This window comes from Zingiber officinale, chromosome 8A, assembly GCF_018446385.1.
Source record: "Zingiber officinale cultivar Zhangliang chromosome 8A, Zo_v1.1, whole genome shotgun sequence".
Lineage (NCBI taxonomy): Eukaryota > Viridiplantae > Streptophyta > Magnoliopsida > Zingiberales > Zingiberaceae > Zingiber > Zingiber officinale.
The window spans coordinates 85,842,987-85,859,651 of NC_056000.1; positions in this window are offsets into that span (position 1 = coordinate 85,842,987).

Consider the following 16,665-nt stretch of genomic DNA (forward strand, 5'->3'; position numbering starts at 1 on the left):
GGAGTAACCTTTGCCTGATTGACTTTCTGTCTGAAGTCAATCGCAATAAGTATTGTTTGATTATATTTTCACACAGAAACATGTAAAATAATGCCAATCTGATACACAATCATCTATATTAAAATGCATCCTTTATTGTAACTGATTGGACCAAACGATACCTGCAAAACATCACGAGATCGATCAAGAAGCAGCATCCTTTCGAGAAATACATCCTTTATTTCTCATTACATTGATTAAAATACATCACACAAAAGAATTGTACACATCTAAGGGTCTTCTTCAACTTATTTCGATATGCAAATGGTGCATCCTTTTATTTTACAAACTCAATGTGAATTCATACGAGATTCTTGTAATAGATTTGTGAAGCTCAGTCATATTGATCGATACAAATAATAAGCTCAACTTATCAATTAGTACACAATTGAACAACTCAAGTTTCATCTTTACAATTCATTTGAAACATGCATAAAAGAAACTGATGGAAAACTTGTTTTGGGAATTTTTCCGAGAATTAGCAAACATTATAAAGAGTCAAATTTATCTTCTACTCAAATTTAAAAGATTTAAAAGAAATTAAACTTTGACTGAAACAAAAATTGTATTTATGCTTGAGATTATTTAAAATTTGAGCAGAAGATAAATTTGACTCTTTATAATCTACAAGTTTGTTATGTAGATGGAAAGCAGAAGTATGAAGAACACTATTATCATACCACAATTATAACACCAACATTGTTTAACGTTGTCAACACCAACTAACAAATCAAGTTTGCGTCCATAATTACAAACATTTAACCAGTTACATTACAACACCAGTATTACCTAATACTAACTAACAAGATGAACTAACAACACAATCAGGATTACGGCTAAGAGAATCAAGTTCACCATCACTGATATCTAAATGAATTTCGATACATGGATTATTCTCGGATTATATCCATGAGAAGTATTTTGTTCACTTTCAATATTGTCAGATGAACTAGTATCGATCATCACCTACTTTTGCCATCCATGTTGCCCACATCTGTAATACTATCTTTCAGGGTTCTTGGTTGATCTAGAAACACACACCATTATTCTTTGTCTGTAGTCTCTACATGTTACAGGTCGAAATCTTGTATTGTCGATGTTACTATAACTTGATGATGCCATGAAATAGCAACTTAATAATCAAATTTCCATTACTTAGATTAAAATAAAAAAAATTACAACATTCTCTAGAAACAAGTTTGATCAATGTCCAATCTAGAAGAACAGTATATATTCAACTAATTAATGCAGCAATCACAATAACATATGAAGTATTTGAAATCCTCATAATATTCTCAACTCTAGAGTGCAATTGAATATGTTAGGCCATGGATAAGTGTCGTTCATCTTAATTTGTGGACTTACATTGCTCTATTCTCTATCTTATAAGGCTGCAACCTTAAAGTAAAATGGATTAAATAGCTACTATTCAAGTCATGATCATTGTAAGTTTCACATTGATTTTCACACTGATGTAGTTACTAACATTAGAAACTTAAACAATCACTGATTTTCACCTCTAAGGGGAACTTGAACAACCACTAACATCTTCGAAACCCAAATCAAGGGAAGACAATGAAGGTGAAATCAGATTGAAAGAGAGGGTGGAGCGGAGAGGGTTTTGGAAGGTTTTGGAAGGAGCGGAGGATTTTGGAAGTTTGAAACAAGGTTAGAAACAACACTCTTGAAAGTTCCTTGAAAGCAGAAATCTTATAGAAATCCCTCAAGTAAGGCTCAAGTGGATGCTTGAATGCCTTGCAAGAGGAGATTGCTCCCTTCTTATAGCAGAATGTCGGGTGCTCATTGGGCCCCATCGACACGTTCATTGCTAATCGGATAGGAAGGAATCTTTTAAAGTAGTGACGTATAACCACGCAAACCTACTTTAGACACGCATATTTACTTTACAACACGTGAATCTACTTTAAACATATGCCCACAGTGGGTAGTGGTGTTTTGGGCCCACAACTTTCCCAAAGTTAGACCTTAAAGTTTCTCATCCGTGATACGCAATCTTGAAGGAGATATGCTGACTGAGAAAGTTGCTCGTCGTTTTGCTTTATAGCAGAATACCAGTCATTTCACCAATGGTCTTTTCCTCTCCTCCTGTTGCATTCTTGTCGTTTTAGTGAGTGGATGAGTCTGAGTTGCTGGAGTGCGTTAACAGCCTAGACCGCTGCTCGTTGTTCCAACTCGTGCAGTTCCTCTGAGAAGTTGTGGTACTCGTCCAGAGGTATTGGGTAGGAGTTGTGTATTTCATTAAGCTTCCGTTGGTATTGCCCAGAGAGGTCGAGAGGGCCTGGAGTGTCCTGACTAGCATCTTCTCCGCCTCCGGGCTGGGCTGACCTTCCACTTCTCTGAGTGCATGTGCTACCAAGGCCAATCGACCTAACTCCTGTTCCAGCCATTCTTTTTAAGTATTGTGTTGATGCTGGGCAGACTATATTGATCCTTGTGAGTAATATCATTCAGGCGCTTGTAGTTGAATACTAGCCTTTCTTTGCCCTTCTTTTCTTTGCCAGTAATAGGATCAATCGTTGTCCCGGAGTTTACTATTATAGCAGTCGTTCTGTGACAGCTCTTACTAGGCCGAATAATTCCCAATTCGAGTAAGGACTTTACATGCTTTGTAAAGGCTTCCTTCTGGGCCAGCGTTAAGTGCTTTAAAGGCCTGTCTTCAATAGTAAAACTCTGGATTCTTGATATCCAAATGACAAACAATCTTATTCTTTTGCCAATGTTGTAGTGGGTTGCCCCCAATAAATCCTTGTGTTTTTAACTCCTTCAAAAGTGGCTCAAATTTTTGTTCAAAGGTCATCTTCCCAGTTGAGAAATGTACCATTTCTTTAATTTGTATGTATTCATCCTCGTCCATTTCTAACTCTTCTATCGCTCCATGAACTGAAGCTAACGTATTAATTGTGGTCAAATTTTTGTAAAATGTTACCGTATTTCCTTCGATTCTGAGCCCTCCTTACATTGCCTTGATGAAGTTACACCCGATGATAAGCTGAATGTTATCACCTAGTGTCATTGGAAAACTGTAGGTATGAGGAATCTAGAACATGTTATCTCCTATCATCATTCTTCCATTCTTGAGCTTCTTATTAGCAGTTTGCTGTGAATTTATCCCGCTGAAACTGACCACAAAGGTGTTTTTCTCTAATGCTTCCTTTGGGACTAATCTTTGATCAACACAGTAGGTCGTTGCTCCCGTATCCAGGATTGCCTTTAACTTAAATTTTGGAATTCCTGGGATATCAACTTCAACTGTTAAATTATATAATATATTCTTGACTAACCGTGGGCTTTGTGTTGCAGCTATTGTTTCCTCAATAAGCATATTTATACTTCTTTCTTCCTCAAGATCCTAGAAATCCTTTTGTAAGTCTTGTTCTAGCTGCAATGCTTCATATTGGGTCCTGTAGTAACTTACTTCCTCTTTTAGCCTTTTAATCTCTTCTTCACACCAAATAATATAGTTTCGTTGTTCCTGTATCAAATTTAGTGGAAAAATGGTGTAGAAGGAGCAAGCGTGACAGGTACCTCCTTATTGAAATAATAGGATCCGCATAGATTGCAAACAGTTAGAAGGCATTCCGAACAATGTATCCTTACCCTTTGCATTGTTGCTCTTTTGCAGCATGTGCAATTCTGGGATTGAGGGGCGAAGATTCTTTCGTTATGCTTCCAATCGTGTAGGCAGTTTGCCTGTGCTTCAAAGAGTTGTACTTGCTGTCTGTAGCCTCCATCTTTGAGCCCTAGTATATAAATAGTGTTTAATTGTAGTGTCTATAGTGACCTTTGTAAGTCAGAAGCATCTTCTTCCCCTTCTGATATGCTGTAGATAGCATCGCTTTGAGCTTCCCCTTCTTGCACAAAGAGAATGTCATAATCTTCTGGTAGCTCAAGTTGTTCAAAGATTGCAACCCTTTCCACATTTCTTTTTTCATTAGGGCAGTCCTTCGTAAAATGTCCCTCCTGGCTGCAGAGGTAGCATTTACACTTCTTGTTTCTTAGCAAATGCTTCCTTTTCACTATCCTTGTGTGTGAATCATGAGGTTTTCCCTTATAAGTTTTTGACTGTCTGACTCTAATTTTTCTTGGTCCTGTCTTTTGATAGTATCCAGGTATAGGGATCTGACTGCAGAATGATAAGTCTTTCAGGGATCGCTTGAAGGCTGCGTCTTTACATTTCTGCTCAAGAAATTTATGAACAAAAATAATTCTTGGGAATACCCCAACTGTAAGTCCTGGATGTTTTGCTTCAAACGTCGCCTTGATTCAATTTCCCAAATCTCCAGGCATTTTGAGCCAGAACTTTTCAGATAATTCAGGTCCTGCATAGAGCCTTCCGGTTTTTGCTGCAAGTCACATGTAGTCATTAATATATTGAATAATATGCTTCACATTATCACAAGAAAGTTTTTCCAGGTCTCTGTATACAGAATTTTATATTTTCATAGATCCTTGGGTAGGGTCTTCTGCCGAGAAAACACGCCTCATTTGAGAGAGAATATTCTGGGTTCCTTACCTTCCTTCGCTAATGGAAATAAGGGCATCATACTCACTGGCATAGGTCATTCTCCATTGGACCCAGGTTATTTTCTCGATCTCTCCGAGTAGATTTTCAATAAATTCCACCTTCTCCTTGAAATCAGTAAACGCTTGAGATGCCACATAATTTTTTGTGATAGATTCCCATCATGAAAAGGCATCATCAAAAAGGCCCAGTTGCTCTGGTATAACAAATAAAGCCCCGCTTTGCTGTTGTGCAGAGGGAAGAGTCCATAACTCATTATTCATTCCTCCCTTAAATTTTGCCTTAGGAGGTTGTTGTTCATAAATTGATTGAAAAGTTGGTGGTCCCGTTGCGATATCTACTGGGGGGTAGCTTGGGGGTCCCATTGCAGTGTATGTTGGTGGTCTGTAGGGAGATAGGACTGTACTGGTCGAATAAATTTGCTCTGTTGGTACTTCCTCCTCCGCTAGTCGTCTTAAGCATGGATACCCCATTTCACAATTTGCTGTAATAAGTTCATCCCACCACCTTCGTTTGCAAAAGGGTTTGTCCAATCATCATCGAGAGAATCATTCCAGTTTTGTGGGTTGGATAAAGTGGATAAATAATGGATATAGTCCAAATAGGATTCTTCATGATCCTCATAATTAGGAGTAGGGTCCATGGACTGCGGTACAGAGGTCCATGGGCTTGTAGTCGCTGCATGGTCTTTCTCAGAATTATTAAGGAAAGAAGAGTCTCCTTGAAGTAGGACTACAGTTGTTTCATGTGGCATGAGGAGTGAGAAGATATAAGTTGGCGTAAAGTATTGTGGTTGCTGAGAAGAGGATGGTTGGTTGCTGGGAATGGGTTGGTCAGAAATATCCGAGGAGCCAAAACCTTGCTCCCCTCGTTTAGTAATACTGAGATGAGGTACCTCATTGATCTCCGGAAGGGCTATTCTTTCCAGGATTAGCTGTGCTATCTTTTGCTGAGGAAAAATATAAACCGGTATATTAGTATGATTAAATAGAAGGACCTTTACCTCACCCCGGTAGTCCGAATCAATGACTCTCGCACCGACTTCAATGCCGCTTTTCCATGCTTATCCAGAGTGTGAGGCAAGTCTGCCATAATATCCATCAGGTATTTCAATCCGGAGTATAGTATAGATAAGCTCTTGCCCATATGGCTCTATGATAGCCGTATGGCTTGCTGATATGTCAAGTCCAGCAGATGCCAGTGTTTGTCATTGTGGCAATACTGCATGTTGTGAAATTTTGTTAACAAGAATATGTGGATTAGTTTGAGAGGTACCATGTTTCATTCTCAACTATCTATTTTCCTTTGCTATTTTCTTCAAAATCATCATACTCTCTATAATATTCTTCCTCGGTTCCGTCAAAATTAGTGAATATTCCTGGCTTGATCTGTATTAAAACTGCTAATACTTCTTGGACTTCTTCATCGTTTTCATTATAAATTGGTTGCTCAACTGATTGAGTTGCAGCATAGTTTTTGAAGTTTAACGAGATTCACCCATCCATCAATGTTTGACTGTTAACTTCGGATGGCTATATTGGATTAATAATTTGGGTAGGATTAATTACCCAATCGAGGCCTTGTAGGTGCCTTGTTGAGAGACTTAGTCCAGGTAGGGCATTTACCCCATGGGATGTTAAATAATCCACCACACCCTGTATTTCATAAGCAAAACCGACATTAGGGGTGTTGGAAAGTCTATCTACCAGTCCTCTTGTGATTAAGAGGTTAGCTTCACTGTTATGCCATGCTTCGTATCTGTTAGAGTGTATACTAAAAGCCTAGCTTTTGTAAACATTTATTTTAGAAATAAAAGAATCACATTGGTCAAATGTCTATATTTATTTGTTGAATATAGTTGTTCAATTAATTTATAAAGTAGATAACATGATGTGTGGTGTCACAGACAGAAGATCATGTTATCAGCTCTTTATAAATTATAAACAGTTGCTCACGACTAAGATGGAAAGGAACAAACCATTGGTATAGTCGTAGTGTAATTAGGTATTAGTTTATCTTGACTAATAAATTACACTAGTACACTCTAAGTGTATTGAGTAGGATCATTTTAGGTAAGTTCTTTTTATACTAACTTAATAAAAGAACTAGACTTTAGTTATTATGGAAGTGTATACTCTTAATCCTAATATAATAACAAGCATATATATTTAGTATCTATTTCTTCAACTTATCAAAAGATGAGATTTAGCTTGATAAATCAATAGGTCCGATAAGTTGGGAAATGATATTGCTTATAGTGTGTGTTGTTGATTATAGAAGAAAACTGTGTCCTAGTAATCTAGGTTGAGAATACCCCCAAGAGGAGCTCATAAGGATTGTCATGTTAAACCCTGCAAGTGGACTTAGTCCGACATGACAATGAGGTTGAGTGGTACTACTCTTGGAGCTAGATATTAATTAAGTGAGTTGTCAGTAACTTACTTAATTAGTGAACATTCGTTATCTTAAACACAGGGAGACTAACACACTCATGATAAGAAGGAGCCCATAAATGTAATTTGGGATTGGTGTGGTAGTGCAACAATAACTCTCTAGTGGAATGAGTTATTGTTGATGAACTTGGGTTGCGTGTTCGGGGCGAACACGGGATACTCAAGCTCATCGGAAGGACAAAACCAATTTATCCTCTAGGTCCCTGTTGTAGCCTCATTAGTGCCTTATAAACCACTCATTAAAAGCCCTTCTTGGTGTCCAAGAAAGGAGGCCGGCCCATTGCTTGGTGACCAAGCAATGGCCGGTCACCATCTCCTTAAGAGGGTCGACCCTCTTGTTTGGTGACCAAGCAAGTAGGTGCCGGTTATAATAAATTCAAATAGGAGGGGTGTTTTGAATTTTTAAAATCTTCTCTTTGTAGAAAACTATAAGTTTTAAAAGAGATATTTTAATTTTAAAAAACTTTCCTTATTTGAATTAGGCCACATGATTTAATAGAGAGTTTTAAAAGTTTTAAAACTTTCCTTTTTAACCATCCTCATGGTTTTAGAAAAAAGGAAGAGAAGTTTTAAAAATTAAAATTTTCTATTCATGTTAAAAAAGGAAATTTTTTAAGAGAAGTTTTAAATTTTAAAATATGGTTTTAATTTTTAAAACTTTCCTTTTTAACATCCACTTTAGGAAAGAGAGCTTATAAAATTTTATAAGAGGATTTCTTCTTATAAAATTTTATAAAAAAAATTATTATTCCTTCCTATAAGTGGCAGGCCACCCTTGCTTGGTGCCCAAGCAAGGGGCCGGCCAAGATTAAATCAAGCCAATCATTGATTTGGTGATTGATTCAATCAAGAGGAAAGAAAAGGAAAAATAAAAAGGGAAAAGGAAAAACTAGAGGAAGATTTTAATTTTTATAAATATTCTTCCCTTATTTGCCTTGGGCAAGTAATATAAAAGAAGGGGTGAGGAGGCCTCATGAGACACAACTCTTATTCTCTTGCTTGGTGATCCTCTTGGTGTGGCCGACCCTCTACCTTCTCCCTTTCCCTTTGCTCTCTTTTGCTCCTTGTCGGTGGTGGCCGAATATTAGAAGAAGGAGAAGAAAGCTTTGGGTGGTGTTCATCTTGGAGGATCGTCGCCCACACGATGTCCAAGGCGAGGCGAGGAATACGGCAGAAAATCTCGAGGTCATTAGCATACAAAGAGAAGGTATAACTAATATTTTTCTTCCGCATCATACTAGTTATTTTTCTTTGTTAGAATTCCAAACACAAGAGGCATTAGATCTAGTTTTTTGAATTAGTAATTCATGTTTATGTTTTTCTTTGTTTTTCGAATTTGTGATTCGATTGTTCTTTTTGGTTAAACCTAGAGTTATATAAGGAAATTAAATATTAGCTTTCCTTAAAAGGCTTTGTCTATGAAGTGGTGGTTGCTCTCATATCCAAGAAGGCCTTATGCCTCGCCATGTTTAACCTGGAAGACAATTTTGGAAATTAATATTTAACTGAATTTATAACGTAGGTGGGTTTGGATCAATAGTGTTAAGTTCCGCTTGCGATCCAAGTCTAAACCATTAAGAACAGATAAGTTAAATTTGGAATCAATAATGTTAAGTTTCGTTTGCGATTCCTAATTTAACTTCTAAAGAACACAATAGGTTATTTAGGAAAGGTTCGACACTTGTACAAAATTTTGTACAGTGGAGCCGGTATGATTTTCCTAGGACTACCCAACAATTGGTATCAAAGCTAGGGTTTGCCTCTGTGTTTTTTGGTTTTCAAATTAATTATGCACATGTCATACATAATTTAGATAGGATAATAGTAGGTTGTGCTAACTTTGTGGTTGCAGACTCCAAATATTATGAAATCTAGATATTGTGTGTGATTGGACCCTTGGACATGTCAAGGGCATTATTTTGTGTGCATGATTGTATGTATCAAATACAGCAGGAGCTGTATTATTTTTAGAATTTTTGTTCGATCTAGAATACATGTACATTTCTTTATAGAATATAGGATCGATATATGTAAAATTCTATATTTGTCACGGATCATATCTTTGTGAGGTGTGGTGCTATTGGAGGACCAGAGACGTAACGGAATAAGAAGCAAGATAGATGCGACAACTCGACCCGAAGGCGGTGGCTAAAGATGACAGCAGCTAGGGTTGGAGCATACTGAAGACAGTGAGGGAAAATGTCATAATAGTTGGAAAATTAATTTCCAAATTTATTGCTTTTATTTACTGTGATGTATATGTGCATGTGATATATGCTAGCATAGGTTAAAATCCTCATTTTAAATAACTAAGTGGGAGAGGGATTTTAATAAATTCAACGGTCTCCATTACTGGTTTATAAGTGATGCATCAAGCTTGCGTGTTGGCTCTGAGTGCCTCCCTCCACAACGGATGGGTTTGTTGCGGATCACTAGATTAAACTTCCTTTATGGATGGTTATAGGTGTTGGATCGAGATCGCGCTAGAGGGGGGGGGTGAATAGCGCTCGTGGCTATTTTGTACGATTATCGGAAATCTATCGAATTATCGGAGTAATAAGCAGCGGAATAAAACAATCAACCACAGAGACACAGGGAATTACTTCGTTCGGAGCCTAAGGCGACTCCTACTCAAAGGCCCGCGATCCTTGATCGCTTCCGGTGGGCAACAACTATAATCTCGATAAGAATTACAAGCTTCTTACAAAGAAAGTATTATAATAAAGTTATACCGACAACTTAAAGAAGAAGAAAGCGGAGCTCCGGGTTGTCAGAATGTTGTAGCAGCACTTCGGAATGATTTTGTTAGCAGCACGTTGAAGAAGGAAAGCCTCAAACTTGATTGATTGAAGTGCTGGTCGAAACCCCCTTATAAAGGGTGTTCAAGGCGCCTGCCTCCATGCTGCCTGGTCTTCCGCGTGGATTAAAACTGACCTGGTCGAATTTCATCCATTCAAGGCGCCTTATAGCCCTCTCAAGGCGCCTTCCAAGGCGCCTTCTGCCTGCTTCAAGGCGCCTCCAGTGGTGCTTCGAAGCCATCCGAGGCTTTAGGTTGCTCCTTTGCACCTGCAAGATACGTTAGTCCCAAACACTATCCTGCAACACAAAGTTAGCACAATAAACATGATAAATGAAGTATAGACAGTCTCCGGACTGTCCGAGTCTGACTTCGGGTTTCCAACCGAAACCCTAGGTCGACCCGACGCCTACTGTTCCCTCTACGGGGAACGCGTCCTCACCTACTCCCCTCAAGAGAGATTACCAGATGCCAGTCCGGTCCTCCAGATCGACTGGACTTTCCGCCTAGGGTTCCACCCCCTAGGACCTAGGGTTACCGCCCCCTAGTGTTTTTCTCCACCTAGGGTTACCACCCCCTAGGACCTAAGGTTGCCGCCCCTTAGGGTTTTCCTCCACCTAGGGTTACCGCCCCCTAGGACCTAAGGTTGCCCCCCCTTAGGATTTTCCTTCACCTAGGGTTACCGCCCCCTACGACCTAAGGTTACCCCCCCTTACGATTTTCCCTTGCCTAACCGCAGTTAGGACTTTCCTGAAACCTTATTTAACCACGTTAGATAACAAGGAATCTTAACTTTGAATCCCTTTGCCATTATTAAAACTGAGGTTCGATCGTCGGATGCTTACTGCACCAACAATAGGAAATTATTTAGGAGCGTGTGATCTTCTCCAACTGAAGGGGCACAATCCTATTTAATGGACTAAGTATCAAGTAATGGTATACACTTAGACGTATTCAATAGTATCCTCCCCAATGGAGTCACTACTATTGTTTTGTGTGACCAAAGGAAAACCAACTATTAATTTTATTTGTCATAAAGTTAGGATGACAAGATAATAAAATTAATGGGTTACACCCTCCTCTTACAAATATTGAATTTGTATACGTCCATACTAACGTGACATGCAATATTCACGGTGTTTTGAGGTGTTGGTAAATTTAAATAATATTGTTTGAGGAATCAATATTATTCTAAATTTAGAGTTCTGACCAAAATTTATTTTGTGATTCTTAGGATGACTTTCAACCCACTGGCCATTATTCTAAAAGAGAATAGACTTACTGGTCCCAACTATATAGATTGGAAAAGAAACCTGGATATTGTCTTAACTGCTGAAAGCTATAAGTTTGTACTGTCAGAGGTATGCCCAGATACACCTAATGGTGACTCTACCCCAGAGGAGATTGAGTATCATAAGAAATGGGTAAAAGTAGATGAGATGGCACGGTGTTACATTTTGTCTTCAATGTCAAATGTATTACAACATCAGCATCAAGATTTACCAACTGCTTATAATATAATGAATAATCTTAAAGAACTCTTTGGGCACCAGAGTCGGACTGCTAGGTAAGAGGCAATGAGAAAGTTAATGACAACCACCATGTCTGAGGGGACACCCGTAAGGGATCATATCCTCAAAATGATGGCTTATCTGAATGAAATACAAGTCCTTGGAGGTGATATCGATGGGGAAACCCAGGTCGATATAATTCTCCAAATGCTACCTAGAAGTTTTGAGCAGTTCCGCCTGAACTATAACATGAACAAAAGAGAGTATACATTGACGGAACTTCTGACAGAACTACAGGCAGCAGAAGGAATATTTCGTCACAGTTCTCAGATTCACTATGCTGAAAATGGTTCTACTTCTAAGTCGAAAGGCAAGAAGAAGAAGAAACAGGTCTTTTCAGCAAAGAAGATGAATAAACCTCAGGGTACAGGACAAAAAGCTGGAATGAAGAAGCCGAAGGGCAAGTGCTTCATCTGCAAGTAGTCAGGACATTGGAAGGCGGACTGTCCTCGTAGGAATCAGAACAATAAAGGTATATCTCATGCTCTAGTAGTTGAAACATGTTTAGTGGTGTTATCTACTAGCACCTGGTGTATAGATACGGGTGTTAGGGTGTATACTAAAAGCCTAGCTTTTGGTATAAAGATTTATCTAGTAATAAGAATCACATTGGTCAAATGTCTACATTTATGATAAATGTAGTTGTTCAATTAATTTATATTGTAGATAACATGGTGTGTGGTGTCACACACAGAGGATCATGTTATCAGTACCTTATAAATTATAAACAGTAGCTCACGACCAAAATGGAAAGGAACAAACCATTAGAAGGTCGTAGTGTAATTAGGTATCAGTTTATCTTGACTGTATAATTACACTAGTACACTTAGAGTGTATTGAGTAGGACCATTTGAGGTCGTTTCTTTTGTACTGATTTTATAAAGAAACAAAGACCTCGGTTATTATGGAAGTGTGTGCTCTTAATCCTAATATAATAACAAGCACATATATTTGATATTTATTTCTTTAATTTATCAATGGGTGAGATTTAGTTCGATGAATCAATAAGCCCGATAAGTTGGGAAATAGTATCACTTATAGTGTGTGTTGTTGATTATAGAAGGAAACTGTGTCCTAGAGATACTAGGTTGATAATGTCCTCAAGAGGAGCTCATAAGGATTGTCATGTTAAACCCTGCAGGTGGACCTAGTCCGACATGATGATAAGGTTGAGTGGTACTACTCTTGGACTAAGATATTAATTAAATGAGTTGTCAGTAACTCACTTAATTAGTGGACATTCGATATCTTAAACACAGGGAGACTAACACACTCATGATAAGAAGGAGCCCAAAATGTATGGGATTGGTGCGGTAGTTCAATAATAGTTCTCTAGTGGAATGAATTATTATTGATAAAATTAAGTTGTGTGTTCGGGGCGAGCACGGGATGCTTAATTTTATCGGGAGACCAAAACCAATTCCTCCTCTCGGTCCCTATCGTAGCCTCTTGTATATAGAGATTTATACCCACCACATACCCACCTTCTTACCCAACCAATAGGGGCCGGCCAAGCTAAGCTTGAAGCTCAAGCTTAGGGCCGGCCAAGCCTAAAGGTTGGCCTTAAGGTGGCCGGCCAATAGCTTGGAGCCCAAGCTTAGGTGGCCGGCCACATCATATTAAAAAGGATTTTTTATTAAAATTATTTCTTATGTGGATATCATAGTTTTAAAAGAGAGTTTAAAAATTAAATCTTTCTTTTTAAAAGCTTTCTACAAAAGATTAAGAAAAGATTTAAAATCTTTCCTTATTTGTAGATTGAAAGAAGATTTTATTTTTAAGAAAAACTTTCCTTTTTAACCATGATAATAATTTAAAAGAGAAGTTTAAAAATTAAATATTCTCTTTTATTAGTTTCTACAAAAGATTAAGAAAAGATTTGATATCTTTCCTTATTTGTAGATTGAAAAGAGATTTTAATTTTTAGAGATAACTTTCCTTTTGGAAATTATCCTCATGTTTAAAAGAAGAATTTTAATTTATAAAATTTCCTTTTTATTAACCACCATGAAGGGAAAATTATTGGAGAAATTTTTTTATAAATTTCTGGAGACAAATTAAGAAGTTTTAATTAATTAAAACTCTCCTTGTTTATAGCTTGATGGTGGCCGGCCATGTAAATTGAGATAGGAAAATTGTTTTTAATTAAATAAATTTTCCTTATCAATGGCAAAAGAATTAAGGAAATTTTTATTTAAATTTCCTTATTTGATAAGGCCAAGGATTATAAAAGAGAGGGTAGAGGTGCCTTCATGAGTGATCAACTCTATTATTCTTCTCCTCTCTTTTCCTCCTTGGTGGCCGGCCCTAGCTTCTTCCTCTTCTCTTCTTCTTATGGCCGGCGGCAACCTCTCTTGGAGCTCTTGATGGTGGCCGATTCTAGCTAGGAGAAGAAGGAGAGAAAGGTGGTTTTGTTTCTTGCATCCCTTGGAGCTTGGTGGTGGTGGCCGGACCTCTACTTCTCTTGGAGAATTGTGGTGGCCGAAACTTGTAAGAAAGAAGAAGGTGCTTGGTGGTTCTCATCTCGGAAGATCGTTGCCCACACAACGTCCGAGGTTAGAAGAGGAATACGGTAGAAGATCAAGAGGTCTTTTAGAAGGTATAACTAGTAATTTTTCCTTTCCGCATCATGCTAGTTATTTATGGAAATAATACCAAATACAAGAGGCTTACGATTCTAGAATTTCGAATATGTTTTTCGATGTTGTGTTCTTTTGTTTTTCTTATCCTTGTGATTTGATTGTTCTTTTCGGTTAACCTAAAGTTATTTTAGGAAATTAAATATTACCTTTCTATAAAAGGTTTTGTCTAGTCGGTGGTGGTTGCTCCCATATCCAAGAAGGCCATGTGCCTCGCCACGTCAGTACTGGGAACCAATTATGGAAATTAATATTTAATGGAATTAATAACTTAAGGTGATTTGGGTCGAACGTGTTAAGTTCCGCAAGAGACCCAAGTCAAAACCTAAAAGAACGAATAGATTAAGTTTTGGATCAAACGTGTTAAGTTCCGCAGGCGATCCAAAATTTAATTTAAAAGAACACATGGTAGCTAGGAAAAGGTTCAGACCTTTGTACAAAATTTTTGTACAGTGGAACCTCTAGGTTTTCCAAGTAGCAACCAACAACGGGAGCCACTGATCATGTCTGCAATTCTTTGCAGGGGTTCCAAGAAACCCGACGACTATTTGAAGGAGAGATAACCGTATACATGAGCAATGCTACTAAGGTGGTGGTTGTTGCAGTAGGAGACGTCTACTTATCTTTTGATAGGAATAGAAGTTTGATTTTAAGAAATTATCTTTATGTACCCAGTTTTAGAAAGAATTTAATTTCAGTTTCTAAACTGTTTATGGCTGGATATTTTGTTTCTTTTAGTAACAATGTAGTTATAAAGAGAAATAAGATGATTATCTATTCTGGTACATTGGTTGCTAATTTATATACTTTAAATCTAATTTCTCCCACAATGCAAAATATGAAAATTAATAACACATCTTCTAACTCTAATAAGAGAAAAGAACCTTCGGAAATGAACCAAACGTATTTTTGGCATCTAAGGCTTGGTCATATTAACTTAAGTAGGATTCAAAGGCTCATAGCCGATGGACTCTTGGGTTCATTAGAGTTAGAAAACTTTCTATCCTGTGAATCTTGCTTGGAAGGTAAATTGACCAAGAGACCTTTTAAGGCCAAGGGGTATAGAGCCAAAGATGCGTTAGAACTGGTTCATTCTGATTTGTGTAGTCCTATGTCTATCCAGGCAAGAAGTGGTTATGAATATTTCATCTCCTTTATAGACAATTATTCAAGATATGGATACATTTACTTGATGCGCCGCAAGTCTGAATGCTTTGATAAGTTCAAAAAATATAGGACTGATGTGGAGAAACGTTTTGGTAAAAGTATCAAGACACTACGGTCTGACCGTGGTGGCGAATGCCTCTTTGGAGAGTTTAAGAATTACTTATCAGAAGTTGGGATTCAATCCTAATTGTCTGCACCTGGTACACCCCAATAGAATGGTGTGGCAGAACGAAGGAATAAAACTCTTATGGAAATGGTTAGATCGATGATGAGTTATTCAGAATTACCAAATTCGTTTTGGGAATATGCTCTGGAAATAGCAGTGTACATTCTGAATATGGCACCTTCTAAAACAGTTCCTTCTACTCCCATGGAATTGTGGAATGAGCGTAAGCCTAGTCTGAATCATATCCGGATATGGGGTAGTCCAGCACATGTGCTGAAGGGAGATACTGACAAGTTGGAATCACGTACAGAAGTGTGTCTATTTGTGGGATATCCTAAGGGAACGAAAGGTAGTTTGTTTTATAATTCTAAAAATCAGAAGATCATTATTAGCACCAATGCTCGATTTTTAGAAGAAGATTATATAATGAACCATAAGCCCATGAGTTAAATTGTTCTAAAAGAAATAAGAGAGGGCACGTCTACTTCAGTACCAACAGTACAAGATGAAGTACCACAAGAGACCGCAACAAGTGTCACACATGATACACAACCACAGACAGTGCCTCGTCGTAGTGGGAGGGTTGTGAGGTAACCTGAGAGATTCATGTTTTTGGGAGAATCTTCAGATTTGATTTCGGGTAAACATGAACCTAATCCCCGGTCATATGACGAAGCACTCCAAGATCAAGATGCAGTATCTTGGCAAAAGGCAATGAATTCTGAAATAGAATCTATGTATTCTAATAAAGTCTGGGAGCTTGTAGAACCACCTGATGGTGTAAAAGCCGTTGGATGCAAGTGGATCTACAAAAGGAAAAGAGGGACAGACGGGAAGGTAGAAACCTTCAAGGCAAGGCTTATTGCGAAAGGATATACTCAGAAAGAGGGAATCGATTATGAGGAGATTTTTTCACCGGTAGCTATGCTAAAGTCTATCCGGATACTCTTATCCATTGCTGCTCATATGAATTATGAGATTTGACAAATGGATGTCAAGACAACATTCCTTAACGGAAGTCTTGAAGAAAACATCCATATGAAGCAACCAGAAGGGTTTATTGAAAAAGGCAAAGAGTATCTAGTGTGCAAGCTCAATCGATCAATTTATCGACTGAAGCAAGGTTCAAGATCTTGGAACATCCGATTTAATGAAGTAATCCAGTCATATGGATTTATTCAGTGTCCGGATGAGTCTTGTGTATACAAGAAGTGTAACGGAAACATGGTGGTATTTCTTGTACTATACGTAGATGATATTTTGTTAATTGGCAACAATGTCAAGGTATTA